This window comes from Pleurodeles waltl, chromosome 8, assembly GCF_031143425.1.
Source record: "Pleurodeles waltl isolate 20211129_DDA chromosome 8, aPleWal1.hap1.20221129, whole genome shotgun sequence".
NCBI classification, from domain to species: Eukaryota; Metazoa; Chordata; class Amphibia; order Caudata; family Salamandridae; genus Pleurodeles; species Pleurodeles waltl.
Window position 1 is genome coordinate 1372752348 of NC_090447.1, and position 15490 is coordinate 1372767837.

The window sequence follows — 15490 nt, forward strand, 5'->3', positions numbered from 1 at the left end:
TGGAAGAAAACAGAGGTGTTTTTTGCGAAGTGACTAACTGTAGATTTTGGCCTCTAGCTCAGCCGGCACCTAGGGAAACCTACCAAACCTGTGCATTTCTGAAAACTAGTGACCTAGGGGAATCCAAGGAGGGGTGACTTGCGGGGCTCGGACCAGGTTCTGTTACCCAGAATCCTTTGCAAACCTCAAAATTTGGCTAATAAAACACATGTTCCTCACATTTCAGTGGCAGAAAGTTCGGGAATCTGAGAGGAGCCACAAATTTCCTTCCACCCAGCGTTCCCCCAAGTCTCCCGATAAAAATGATACCTCACTTGTGTGGGTAGGCCTAGAGCCCGCGACAGGAAACGCCCCAAAGCGCAACGTGGACGCATCCAAATTTTTGGAAGAAAACAGAGGTGTTTTTTGCGAAGTACCTACCTGTAGATTTTGGCCTCTAGCTCAGCCGGCAACTAGGGAAACCTACCAAACCTGTGCATTTCTGAAAACTAGAGACCTAGGGGAATCCAAGGAGGGGTGACTTGCGGGGCTCGAACCAGGTTCTGTTACCCAGAATCCTTTGCAAACCTCAAAATTTGGCTAAAAAAACACATGTTCCTCACATTTCTGTGGCAGAAAGTTCGGGAATCTGAGAGGAGCCACAAATTTCCTTCCACCCAGCGTTCCCCCAAGTCTCCCGATAAAAATGATACCTCACTTGTGTGGGTAGGCCTAGCGCCCGCGACAGGAAACGCCCCAAAGCGCAACGTGGACACATCCAAATTTTTGGAAGAAAACAGGTGTTTTTTGCGAAGTACCTACCTGTAGATTTTGGCCTCTAGCTCAGCCGGCACCTAGGGAAACCTACCAAACTTGTGCATTTCTGAAAACTAGAGAGCTAGGGGAATCCAAGGAGGGGTGACTTGCGGGGCTCGGACCAGGTTCTGTTACCCAGAATCCTTTGCAAACCTCAAAATTTGGCTAAAAAAACACATCTTCCTCACATTTCTGTGGCAGAAAGTTCTGGAATCTGAGAGGAGCCACAAATTTCCTTCTACCCAGCGTTCCCCCAAGTCTCCCGATAAAAATTATACCTCACTTGTGGGGGTAGGCCTAGCGCCCGCGACAGGAAACGCCCCAAAGCGCAACGTGGACACATCCAAATTTTTGGAAGAAAACAGAGGTGTTTTTTGTGAAGTGCCTACCTGTAGATTTTGGCCTCCAGCTCAGCCGGCACCTAGGGAAACCTACCAAACCTGTGCATTTCTGAAAACTAGAGAGCTAGGGGAATCCAAGGAGGGGTGACTTGCGGGGCTTGGACCAGGTTCTGTTACCCAGAATCCTTTGCAAACCTCAAAATTTGGCTAAAAAAACACATGTTCCTCACATTTCAGTGGCAGAAAGTTCGGGAATCTGAGAGGAGCCACAAATTTCCTTCCACCCAGCGTTCCCCCAAGTCTCCCGATAAAAATGATACCTCACTTGTGTGGGTAGGCCTAGAGCCCGCGACAGGAAACGCCCCAAAGCGCAACGTGGACACATCCAAATTTTTGAAAGAAAACAGTGCCTACCTGTGGATTTTGGCCTGTAGCTCAGCCGGCACCTAGGGAAACCTACCAAACCTGTGCATTTCTGAAAACTAGAGACCTAGGGGATTCCAAGATGGGGTGACTTGTGGGGCTCGGACCAGGTTCTGTTACCCAGAATCTTTTGCAAACCTCAAAATTTGGCTAAAAAAACACATGTTCCTCACTTTTTAGTGGCAGAAAGTTCTGGAATCTGAGAGGAGCCACAAATTTGATCCAGCCAGCGTTCCCCCAAGTCTCCCGATAAAAATGATACCTCACTTGTGTGGGTAGGCCTAGCGCCCGCGACAGGAAACGCCCCAAACCGCAACGTGGACACATCCACATTTTTGGAAGAAATCAGAGGTGTTTTTTGCGAAGTGCCTACCTGTAGATTTTGGCCTCTAGCTCAGCCGGCACCTAGGGAAACCTACCAAACCTGTGCATTTCTGAAAACTAGAGACCTAGGGGAATCCAAGAATGGGTGACTTGCGGGGCTCGGACCAGGTTCTGTTACCCAGATTCCTTTGCAAACCTCAAAATTTGGCCTAAAAAACACATGTTCCTCACATTTCTGTGGCAGAAAGTTCAGGAATCTGAGAGGAGCCACAAATGTCCTTCCATCCAGCGTTCCCCCACGTCTCCCGATAAAAATGATACCTCACTTGTGTGGGTAGGCCTAGCGCCCGCGACAGGAAACGCCCCAAAGCGCAACGTGGACACATCCACATTTTTGGAAGAAAACAGAGGTGTTTTTTGCGAAGTACCTACCTGTAGATTTTGGCCTCTAGCTCAGCCGGCAACTAGGGAAACCTACCAAACCTGTGCATTTCTGAAAACTAGAGACCTAGGGGAATCCAAGGAGGGGTGACTTGCGGGGCTCGAACCAGGTTCTGTTACCCAGAATCCTTTGCAAACCTCAAAATTTGGCTAAAAAAACACATGTTCCTCACATTTCTGTGGCAGAAAGTTCGGTAATCTGAGAGGAGGCACAAATTTCCTTCCACCCAGCGTTCCCCCAAGTCTCCCGATAAAAATGATACCTCACTTGTGTGGGTAGGCCTAGCGCCCGCGACAGGAAACGCCCCAAAGCGCAACGTGGACACATCCAAATTTTTGGAAGAAAACAGGTGTTTTTTGCGAAGTACCTACCTGTAGATTTTGGCCTCTAGCTCAGCCGGCACCTAGGGAAACCTACCAAACCTGTGCATTTCTGAAAACTAGAGAGCTAGGGGAATCCAAGGAGGGGTGACTTGCGGGGCTCGGACCAGGTTCTGTTACCCAGAATCCTTTGCAAACCTCAAAATTTGGCTAAAAAAACACATGTTCCTCACATTTCTGTGGCAGAAAGTTCTGGAATCTGAGAGGAGCCACAAATTTCCTTCTACCCAGCGTTCCCCCAAGTCTCCCGATAAAAATTATACCTCACTTGTGGGGGTAGGCCTAGCGCCCGCGACAGGAAACGCCCCAAAGCGCAACGTGGACACATCCAAATTTTTGGAAGAAAACAGAGGTGTTTTTTGTGAAGTGCCTACCTGTAGATTTTGGCCTCCAGCTCAGCCGGCACCTAGGGAAACCTACCAAACCTGTGCATTTCTGAAAACTAGAGAGCTAGGGGAATCCAAGGAGGGGTGACTTGCGGGGCTTGGACCAGGTTCTGTTACCCAGAATCCTTTGCAAACCTCAAAATTGGCTAAAAAAACACATGTTCCTCACATTTCTGTGGCAGAAAGTTCTGGAATCTGAGAGGAGCCACAAATTTCCTTCCACCCAGCGTTCCCCCAAGTCTCCCGATAAAAATGATACCTCACTTGTGTGGGTAGGCCTAGAGCCCGCGACAGGAAACGCCCCAAAGCGCAACGTGGACACATCCAAATTTTTGAAAGAAAACAGTGCCTACCTGTGGATTTTGGTCTGTAGCTCAGCCGGCACCTAGGGAAACCTACCAAACCTGTGCATTTCTGAAAACTAGAGACCTAGGGGATTCCAAGATGGGGTGACTTGTGGGGCTCGGACCAGGTTCTGTTACCCAGAATCTTTTGCAAACCTCAAAATTTGGCAAAAAAAACACATGTTCCTCACTTTTTAGTGGCAGAAAGTTCGGTAATCTGAGAGGAGCCACAAATTTCCTTCCACCCAGCGTTCCCCCAAGTCCCCCGATAAAAATGATACCTCACTTGTGTGGGTAGGCCTAGCGCCCGCGACAGGAAACGCCCCAAAGCGCAACGTGGACACATCCAAATTTTTGGAAGAAAACAGGTGTTTTTTGCGAAGTACCTACCTGTAGATTTTGGCCTCTAGCTCAGCCGGCACCTAGGGAAACCTACCAAACCTGTGCATTTCTGAAAACTAGAGAGCTAGGGGAATCCAAGGAGGGGTGACTTGCGGGGCTCGGACCAGGTTCTGTTACCCAGAATCCTTTGCAAACCTCAAAATTTGGCTAAAAAAACACATGTTCCTCACATTTCTGTGGCAGAAAGTTCTGGAATCTGAGAGGAGCCACAAATTTCCTTCTACCCAGCGTTCCCCCAAGTCTCCCGATAAAAATTATACCTCACTTGTGGGGGTAGGCCTAGCGCCCGCGACAGGAAACGCCCCAAAGCGCAACGTGGACACATCCAAATTTTTGGAAGAAAACAGAGGTGTTTTTTGTGAAGTGCCTACCTGTAGATTTTGGCCTCCAGCTCAGCCGGCACCTAGGGAAACCTACCAAACCTGTGCATTTCTGAAAACTAGAGAGCTAGGGGAATCCAAGGAGGGGTGACTTGCGGGGCTTGGACCAGGTTCTGTTACCCAGAATCCTTTGCAAACCTCAAAATTGGCTAAAAAAACACATGTTCCTCACATTTCTGTGGCAGAAAGTTCTGGAATCTGAGAGGAGCCACAAATTTCCTTCCACCCAGCGTTCCCCCAAGTCTCCCGATAAAAATGATACCTCACTTGTGTGGGTAGGCCTAGAGCCCGCGACAGGAAACGCCCCAAAGCGCAACGTGGACACATCCAAATTTTTGAAAGAAAACAGTGCCTACCTGTGGATTTTGGCCTGTAGCTCAGCCGGCACCTAGGGAAACCTACCAAACCTGTGCATTTCTGAAAACTAGAGACCTAGGGGATTCCAAGATGGGGTGACTTGTGGGGCTCGGACCAGGTTCTGTTACCCAGAATCTTTTGCAAACCTCAAAATTTGGCAAAAAAAACACATGTTCCTCACTTTTTAGTGGCAGAAAGTTCTGGAATCTGAGAGGAGCCACAAATTTGATCCAGCCAGCGTTCCCCCAAGTCTCCCGATAAAAATGATACCTCACTTGTGTGGGTAGGCCTAGCGCCCGCGACAGGAAACGCCCCAAACCGCAACGTGGACACATCCACATTTTTGGAAGAAAACAGAGGTGTTTTTTGCGAAGTGCCTACCTGTAGATTTTGGCCTCTAGCTCAGCCGGCACCTAGGGAAACCTACCAAACCTGTGCATTTCTGAAAACTAGTGACCTAGGGGAATCCAAGGAGGGGTGACTTGCGGGGCTCGGACCAGGTTCTGTTACCCAGAATCCTTTGCAAACCTCAAAATTTGGCTAATAAAACACATGTTCCTCACATTTCAGTGGCAGAAAGTTCGGGAATCTGAGAGGAGCCACAAATTTCCTTCCACCCAGCGTTCCCCCAAGTCTCCCGATAAAAATGATACCTCACTTGTGTGGGTAGGCCTAGAGCCCGCGACAGGAAACGCCCCAAAGCGCAACGTGGACGCATCCAAATTTTTGGAAGAAAACAGAGGTGTTTTTTGCGAAGTACCTACCTGTAGATTTTGGCCTCTAGCTCAGCCGGCAACTAGGGAAACCTACCAAACCTGTGCATTTCTGAAAACTAGAGACCTAGGGGAATCCAAGGAGGGGTGACTTGCGGGGCTCGAACCAGGTTCTGTTACCCAGAATCCTTTGCAAACCTCAAAATTTGGCTAAAAAAACACATGTTCCTCACATTTCTGTGGCAGAAAGTTCGGGAATCTGAGAGGAGCCACAAATTTCCTTCCACCCAGCGTTCCCCCAAGTCTCCCGATAAAAATGATACCTCACTTGTGTGGGTAGGCCTAGCGCCCGCGACAGGAAACGCCCCAAAGCGCAACGTGGACACATCCAAATTTTTGGAAGAAAACAGGTGTTTTTTGCGAAGTACCTACCTGTAGATTTTGGCCTCTAGCTCAGCCGGCACCTAGGGAAACCTACCAAACTTGTGCATTTCTGAAAACTAGAGAGCTAGGGGAATCCAAGGAGGGGTGACTTGCGGGGCTCGGACCAGGTTCTGTTACCCAGAATCCTTTGCAAACCTCAAAATTTGGCTAAAAAAACACATCTTCCTCACATTTCTGTGGCAGAAAGTTCTGGAATCTGAGAGGAGCCACAAATTTCCTTCTACCCAGCGTTCCCCCAAGTCTCCCGATAAAAATTATACCTCACTTGTGGGGGTAGGCCTAGCGCCCGCGACAGGAAACGCCCCAAAGCGCAACGTGGACACATCCAAATTTTTGGAAGAAAACAGAGGTGTTTTTTGTGAAGTGCCTACCTGTAGATTTTGGCCTCCAGCTCAGCCGGCACCTAGGGAAACCTACCAAACCTGTGCATTTCTGAAAACTAGAGAGCTAGGGGAATCCAAGGAGGGGTGACTTGCGGGGCTTGGACCAGGTTCTGTTACCCAGAATCCTTTGCAAACCTCAAAATTTGGCTAAAAAAACACATGTTCCTCACATTTCAGTGGCAGAAAGTTCGGGAATCTGAGAGGAGCCACAAATTTCCTTCCACCCAGCGTTCCCCCAAGTCTCCCGATAAAAATGATACCTCACTTGTGTGGGTAGGCCTAGAGCCCGCGACAGGAAACGCCCCAAAGCGCAACGTGGACACATCCAAATTTTTGAAAGAAAACAGTGCCTACCTGTGGATTTTGGCCTGTAGCTCAGCCGGCACCTAGGGAAACCTACCAAACCTGTGCATTTCTGAAAACTAGAGACCTAGGGGATTCCAAGATGGGGTGACTTGTGGGGCTCGGACCAGGTTCTGTTACCCAGAATCTTTTGCAAACCTCAAAATTTGGCTAAAAAAACACATGTTCCTCACTTTTTAGTGGCAGAAAGTTCTGGAATCTGAGAGGAGCCACAAATTTGATCCAGCCAGCGTTCCCCCAAGTCTCCCGATAAAAATGATACCTCACTTGTGTGGGTAGGCCTAGCGCCCGCGACAGGAAACGCCCCAAACCGCAACGTGGACACATCCACATTTTTGGAAGAAATCAGAGGTGTTTTTTGCGAAGTGCCTACCTGTAGATTTTGGCCTCTAGCTCAGCCGGCACCTAGGGAAACCTACCAAACCTGTGCATTTCTGAAAACTAGAGACCTAGGGGAATCCAAGAATGGGTGACTTGCGGGGCACGGACCAGGTTCTGTTACCCAGATTCCTTTGCAAACCTCAAAATTTGGCTAAAAAAACACATGTTCCTCACATTTCTGTGGCAGAAAGTTCAGGAATCTGAGAGGAGCCACAAATGTCCTTCCATCCAGCGTTCCCCCACGTCTCCCGATAAAAATGATACCTCACTTGTGTGGGTAGGCCTAGCGCCCGCGACAGGAAACGCCCCAAAGCGCAACGTGGACACATCCACATTTTTGGAAGAAAACAGAGGTGTTTTTTGCGAAGTACCTACCTGTAGATTTTGGCCTCTAGCTCAGCCGGCAACTAGGGAAACCTACCAAACCTGTGCATTTCTGAAAACTAGAGACCTAGGGGAATCCAAGGAGGGGTGACTTGCGGGGCTCGAACCAGGTTCTGTTACCCAGAATCCTTTGCAAACCTCAAAATTTGGCTAAAAAAACACATGTTCCTCACATTTCTGTGGCAGAAAATTCGGTAATCTGAGAGGAGGCACAAATTTCCTTCCACCCAGCGTTCCCCCAAGTCTCCCGATAAAAATGATACCTCACTTGTGTGGGTAGGCCTAGCGCCCGCGACAGGAAACGCCCCAAAGCGCAACGTGGACACATCCAAATTTTTGGAAGAAAACAGGTGTTTTTTGCGAAGTACCTACCTGTAGATTTTGGCCTCTAGCTCAGCCGGCACCTAGGGAAACCTACCAAACCTGTGCATTTCTGAAAACTAGAGAGCTAGGGGAATCCAAGGAGGGGTGACTTGCGGGGCTCGGACCAGGTTCTGTTACCCAGAATCCTTTGCAAACCTCAAAATTTGGCTAAAAAAACACATGTTCCTCACATTTCTGTGGCAGAAAGTTCTGGAATCTGAGAGGAGCCACAAATTTCCTTCTACCCAGCGTTCCCCCAAGTCTCCCGATAAAAATTATACCTCACTTGTGGGGGTAGGCCTAGCGCCCGCGACAGGAAACGCCCCAAAGCGCAACGTGGACACATCCAAATTTTTGGAAGAAAACAGAGGTGTTTTTTGTGAAGTGCCTACCTGTAGATTTTGGCCTCCAGCTCAGCCGGCACCTAGGGAAACCTACCAAACCTGTGCATTTCTGAAAACTAGAGAGCTAGGGGAATCCAAGGAGGGGTGACTTGCGGGGCTTGGACCAGGTTCTGTTACCCAGAATCCTTTGCAAACCTCAAAATTGGCTAAAAAAACACATGTTCCTCACATTTCTGTGGCAGAAAGTTCTGGAATCTGAGAGGAGCCACAAATTTCCTTCCACCCAGCGTTCCCCCAAGTCTCCCGATAAAAATGATACCTCACTTGTGTGGGTAGGCCTAGAGCCCGCGACAGGAAACGCCCCAAAGCGCAACGTGGACACATCCAAATTTTTGAAAGAAAACAGTGCCTACCTGTGGATTTTGGCCTGTAGCTCAGCCGGCACCTAGGGAAACCTACCAAACCTGTGCATTTCTGAAAACTAGAGACCTAGGGGATTCCAAGATGGGGTGACTTGTGGGGCTCGGACCAGGTTCTGTTACCCAGAATCTTTTGCAAACCTCAAAATTTGGCAAAAAAAACACATGTTCCTCACTTTTTAGTGGCAGAAAGTTCGGTAATCTGAGAGGAGCCACAAATTTCCTTCCACCCAGCGTTCCCCCAAGTCCCCCGATAAAAATGATACCTCACTTGTGTGGGTAGGCCTAGCGCCCGCGACAGGAAACGCCCCAAAGCGCAACGTGGACACATCCAAATTTTTGGAAGAAAACAGGTGTTTTTTGCGAAGTACCTACCTGTAGATTTTGGCCTCTAGCTCAGCCGGCACCTAGGGAAACCTACCAAACCTGTGCATTTCTGAAAACTAGAGAGCTAGGGGAATCCAAGGAGGGGTGACTTGCGGGGCTCGGACCAGGTTCTGTTACCCAGAATCCTTTGCAAACCTCAAAATTTGGCTAAAAAAACACATGTTCCTCACATTTCTGTGGCAGAAAGTTCTGGAATCTGAGAGGAGCCACAAATTTCCTTCTACCCAGCGTTCCCCCAAGTCTCCCGATAAAAATTATACCTCACTTGTGGGGGTAGGCCTAGCGCCCGCGACAGGAAACGCCCCAAAGCGCAACGTGGACACATCCAAATTTTTGGAAGAAAACAGAGGTGTTTTTTGTGAAGTGCCTACCTGTAGATTTTGGCCTCCAGCTCAGCCGGCACCTAGGGAAACCTACCAAACCTGTGCATTTCTGAAAACTAGAGAGCTAGGGGAATCCAAGGAGGGGTGACTTGCGGGGCTTGGACCAGGTTCTGTTACCCAGAATCCTTTGCAAACCTCAAAATTGGCAAAAAAAACACATGTTCCTCACATTTCTGTGGCAGAAAGTTCTGGAATCTGAGAGGAGCCACAAATTTCCTTCCACCCAGCGTTCCCCCAAGTCTCCCGATAAAAATGATACCTCACTTGTGTGGGTAGGCCTAGAGCCCGCGACAGGAAACGCCCCAAAGCGCAACGTGGACACATCCAAATTTTTGAAAGAAAACAGTGCCTACCTGTGGATTTTGGCCTGTAGCTCAGCCGGCACCTAGGGAAACCTACCAAACCTGTGCATTTCTGAAAACTAGAGACCTAGGGGATTCCAAGATGGGGTGACTTGTGGGGCTCGGACCAGGTTCTGTTACCCAGAATCTTTTGCAAACCTCAAAATTTGGCAAAAAAAACACATGTTCCTCACTTTTTAGTGGCAGAAAGTTCTGGAATCTGAGAGGAGCCACAAATTTGATCCAGCCAGCGTTCCCCCAAGTCTCCCGATAAAAATGATACCTCACTTGTGTGGGTAGGCCTAGCGCCCGCGACAGGAAACGCCCCAAACCGCAACGTGGACACATCCACATTTTTGGAAGAAATCAGAGGTGTTTTTTGCGAAGTGCCTACCTGTAGATTTTGGCCTCTAGCTCAGCCGGCACCTAGGGAAACCTACCAAACCTGTGCATTTCTGAAAACTAGAGACCTAGGGGAATCCAAGAATGGGTGACTTGCGGGACTCGGACCAGGTTCTGTTACCCAGAATCCTTTGCAAACCTCAAAATTTGGCTAAAAAAACACATGTTCCTCACATTTCTGTGGCAGAAAGTTCTGGAATCTGAGAGGAGCCACAAATTTCCTTCCACCCAGCGTTCCCCCAAGTCTCCCGATAAAAATGATACCTCACTTGTGTGGGTAGGCCTAGAGCCCGCGACAGGAAACGCCCCAAAGCGCAACGTGGACACATCCAAATTTTTGAAAGAAAACAGTGCCTACCTGTGGATTTTGGCCTGTAGCTCAGCCGGCACCTAGGGAAACCTACCAAACCTGTGCATTTCTGAAAACTAGAGACCTAGGGGATTCCAAGATGGGGTGACTTGTGGGGCTCGGACCAGGTTCTGTTACCCAGAATCTTTTGCAAACCTCAAAATTTGGCAAAAAAAACACATGTTCCTCACTTTTTAGTGGCAGAAAGTTCTGGAATCTGAGAGGAGCCACAAATTTGATCCAGCCAGCATTCCCCCAAGTCTCCCGATAAAAATGATACCTCACTTGTGTGGGTAGGCCTAGCGCCCGCGACAGGAAACGCCCCAAACCGCAACGTGGACACATCCACATTTTTGGAAGAAATCAGAGGTGTTTTTTGCGAAGTGCCTACCTGTAGATTTTGGCCTCTAGCTCAGCCGGCACCTAGGGAAACCTACCAAACCTGTGCATTTCTGAAAACTAGAGACCTAGGGGAATCCAAGAATGGGTGACTTGCGGGGCTCGGACCAGGTTCTGTTACCCAGAATCCTTTGCAAACCTCAAAATTTGGCTAAAAAAACACATGTTCCTCACATTTCTGTGGCAGAAAGTTCAGGAATCTGAGAGGAGCCACAAATGTCCTTCCATCCAGCGTTCCCCCACGTCTCCCGATAAAAATGATACCTCACTTGTGTGGGTAGGACTAGCGCCCGCGACAGGAAACGCCCCAAAGCACAACGTGGACACATCCAAATTTTTGGAAGAAAACAGAGCTGTTTTTTGCGAAGTACCTACCTGTAGATTTTGGCCTCTAGCTCAGCCGGCAACTAGGGAAACCTACCAAACCTGTGCATTTCTGAAAACTAGAGACCTAGGGGAATCCAAGGAGGGGTGACTTGCGGGGCTCGAACCAGGTTCTGTTACCCAGAATCCTTTGCAAACCTCAAAATTTGGCTAAAAAAACACATGTTCCTCACATTTCTGTGGCAGAAAGTTCGGTAATCTGAGAGGAGCCACAAATTTCCTTCCACCCAGCGTTCCCCCAAGTCTCCCGATAAAAATGATACCTCACTTGTGTGGGTAGGCCTAGCGCCCGCGACAGGAAACGCCCCAAAGCGCAACGTGGACACATCCAAATTTTTGGAAGAAAACAGGTGTTTTTTGCGAAGTACCTACCTGTAGATTTTGGCCTCTAGCTCAGCCGGCACCTAGGGAAACCTACCAAACCTGTGCATTTCTGAAAACTAGAGAGCTAGGGGAATCCAAGGAGGGGTGACTTGCGGGGCTCGGACCAGGTTCTGTTACCCAGAATCCTTTGCAAACCTCAAAATTTGGCTTAAAAAACACATGTTCCTCACATTTCTGTGGCAGAAAGTTCTGGAATCTGAGAGGAGCCACAAATTTCCTTCTACCCAGCGTTCCCCCAAGTCTCCCGATAAAAATTATACCTCACTTGTGGGGGTAGGCCTAGCGCCCGCGACAGGAAACGCCCCAAAGCGCAACGTGGACACATCCAAATTTTTGGAAGAAAACAGAGGTGTTTTTTGTGAAGTGCCTACCTGTAGATTTTGGCCTCCAGCTCAGCCGGCACCTAGGGAAACCTACCAAACCTGTGCATTTCTGAAAACTAGAGAGCTAGGGGAATCCAAGGAGGGGTGACTTGCGGGGCTTGGACCAGGTTCTGTTACCCAGAATCCTTTGCAAACCTCAAAATTTGGCTAAAAAAACACATGTTCCTCACATTTCAGTGGCAGAAAGTTCGGGAATCTGAGAGGAGCCACAAATTTCCTTCCACCCAGCGTTCCCCCAAGTCTCCCGATAAAAATGATACCTCACTTGTGTGGGTAGGCCTAGAGCCCGCGACAGGAAACGCCCCAAAGCGCAACGTGGACACATCCAAATTTTTGAAAGAAAACAGTGCCTACCTGTGGATTTTGGCCTGTAGCTCAGCCGGCACCTAGGGAAACCTATCAAACCTGTGCATTTCTGAAAACTAGAGACCTAGGGGAATCCAAGATGGGGTGACTTGTGGGGCTCGGACCAGGTTCTGTTACCCAGAATCTTTTGCAAACCTCAAAATTTGGCTAAAAAAACACATGTTCCTCACATTTCAGTGGCAGAAAGTTCTGGAATCTGAGAGGAGCCACAAATTTGATCCAGCCAGCGTTCCCCCAAGTCTCCCGATAAAAATGATACCTCACTTGTGTGGGTAGGCCTAGCGCCCGCGACAGGAAACGCCCCAAAGCGCAACGTGGACACATCCAAATTTTTGGAAGAAAACAGAGGTGTTATTTGCGAAGTGCCTACCTGTAGATTTTGGCCTCTAGCTCAGCCGGCACCTAGGGAAACCTACCAAACCTGTGCATTTCTGAAAACTAGAGACCTAGGGGAATCCAAGGAGGGGTGACTTGCGTGGCTCGGACCAGGTTCTGTTACCCAGAATCCTTTGCAAACCTCAAAATTTGGCTAAAAAAACACATGTTCCTCACATTTCTGGGGCAGAAAGTTCGGGAATCTGAGAGGAGCCACAAATTTCCTTCCACCCAGCGTTCCCCCAAGTCTCCCGATAAAAATGATACCTCACTTGTGTGGGTAGGCCTAGCTCCCGCGACAGGAAACGCCCCAAAGCGCAACGTGGACACATCCAAATTTTTGGAAGAAAACAGAGGTGTTTTTTGCGAAGTGACTAACTGTAGATTTTGGCCTCTAGCTCAGCCGGCACCTAGGGAAACCTACCAAACCTGTGCATTTCTGAAAACTAGAGACCTAGGGGAATCCAAGGAGGGGTGACTTGCGGGGCTCGGACCAGGTTCTGTTACCCAGAATCCTTTGCAAACCTCAAAATTTGGCTAAAAAAACACATGTTCCTCACATTTCAGTGGCAGAAAGTTCGGGAATCTGAGAGGAGCCACAAATTTCCTTCCACCCAGCGTTCCCCCAAGTCTCCCGATAAAAATGATACCTCACTTGTGTGGGTAGGCCTAGCGCCCGCGACAGGAAACGCCCCAAACCGCAACGTGGACACATCCACATTTTTGGAAGAAATCAGAGGTGTTTTTTGCGAAGTGCCTACCTGTAGATTTTGGCCTCTAGCTCAGCCGGCACCTAGGGAAACCTACCAAACCTGTGCATTTCTGAAAACTAGAGACCTAGGGGAATCCAAGAATGGGTGACTTGCGGGGCACGGACCAGGTTCTGTTACCCAGATTCCTTTGCAAACCTCAAAATTTGGCTAAAAAAACACATGTTCCTCACATTTCTGTGGCAGAAAGTTCAGGAATCTGAGAGGAGCCACAAATGTCCTTCCATCCAGCGTTCCCCCACGTCTCCCGATAAAAATGATACCTCACTTGTGTGGGTAGGCCTAGCGCCCGCGACAGGAAACGCCCCAAAGCGCAACGTGGACACATCCACATTTTTGGAAGAAAACAGAGGTGTTTTTTGCGAAGTACCTACCTGTAGATTTTGGCCTCTAGCTCAGCCGGCAACTAGGGAAACCTACCAAACCTGTGCATTTCTGAAAACTAGAGACCTAGGGGAATCCAAGGAGGGGTGACTTGCGGGGCTCGAACCAGGTTCTGTTACCCAGAATCCTTTGCAAACCTCAAAATTTGGCTAAAAAAACACATGTTCCTCACATTTCTGTGGCAGAAAATTCGGTAATCTGAGAGGAGGCACAAATTTCCTTCCACCCAGCGTTCCCCCAAGTCTCCCGATAAAAATGATACCTCACTTGTGTGGGTAGGCCTAGCGCCCGCGACAGGAAACGCCCCAAAGCGCAACGTGGACACATCCAAATTTTTGGAAGAAAACAGGTGTTTTTTGCGAAGTACCTACCTGTAGATTTTGGCCTCTAGCTCAGCCGGCACCTAGGGAAACCTACCAAACCTGTGCATTTCTGAAAACTAGAGAGCTAGGGGAATCCAAGGAGGGGTGACTTGCGGGGCTCGGACCAGGTTCTGTTACCCAGAATCCTTTGCAAACCTCAAAATTTGGCTAAAAAAACACATGTTCCTCACATTTCTGTGGCAGAAAGTTCTGGAATCTGAGAGGAGCCACAAATTTCCTTCTACCCAGCGTTCCCCCAAGTCTCCCGATAAAAATTATACCTCACTTGTGGGGGTAGGCCTAGCGCCCGCGACAGGAAACGCCCCAAAGCGCAACGTGGACACATCCAAATTTTTGGAAGAAAACAGAGGTGTTTTTTGTGAAGTGCCTACCTGTAGATTTTGGCCTCCAGCTCAGCCGGCACCTAGGGAAACCTACCAAACCTGTGCATTTCTGAAAACTAGAGAGCTAGGGGAATCCAAGGAGGGGTGACTTGCGGGGCTTGGACCAGGTTCTGTTACCCAGAATCCTTTGCAAACCTCAAAATTGGCTAAAAAAACACATGTTCCTCACATTTCTGTGGCAGAAAGTTCTGGAATCTGAGAGGAGCCACAAATTTCCTTCCACCCAGCGTTCCCCCAAGTCTCCCGATAAAAATGATACCTCACTTGTGTGGGTAGGCCTAGAGCCCGCGACAGGAAACGCCCCAAAGCGCAACGTGGACACATCCAAATTTTTGAAAGAAAACAGTGCCTACCTGTGGATTTTGGCCTGTAGCTCAGCCGGCACCTAGGGAAACCTACCAAACCTGTGCATTTCTGAAAACTAGAGACCTAGGGGATTCCAAGATGGGGTGACTTGTGGGGCTCGGACCAGGTTCTGTTACCCAGAATCTTTTGCAAACCTCAAAATTTGGCAAAAAAAACACATGTTCCTCACTTTTTAGTGGCAGAAAGTTCGGTAATCTGAGAGGAGCCACAAATTTCCTTCCACCCAGCGTTCCCCCAAGTCCCCCGATAAAAATGATACCTCACTTGTGTGGGTAGGCCTAGCGCCCGCGACAGGAAACGCCCCAAAGCGCAACGTGGACACATCCAAATTTTTGGAAGAAAACAGGTGTTTTTTGCGAAGTACCTACCTGTAGATTTTGGCCTCTAGCTCAGCCGGCACCTAGGGAAACCTACCAAACCTGTGCATTTCTGAAAACTAGAGAGCTAGGGGAATCCAAGGAGGGGTGACTTGCGGGGCTCGGACCAGGTTCTGTTACCCAGAATCCTTTGCAAACCTCAAAATTTGGCTAAAAAAACACATGTTCCTCACATTTCTGTGGCAGAAAGTTCTGGAATCTGAGAGGAGCCACAAATTTCCTTCTACCCAGCGTTCCCCCAAGTCTCCCGATAAAAATTATACCTCACTTGTGGGGGTAGGCCTAGCGCCCGCGACAGGAAACGCC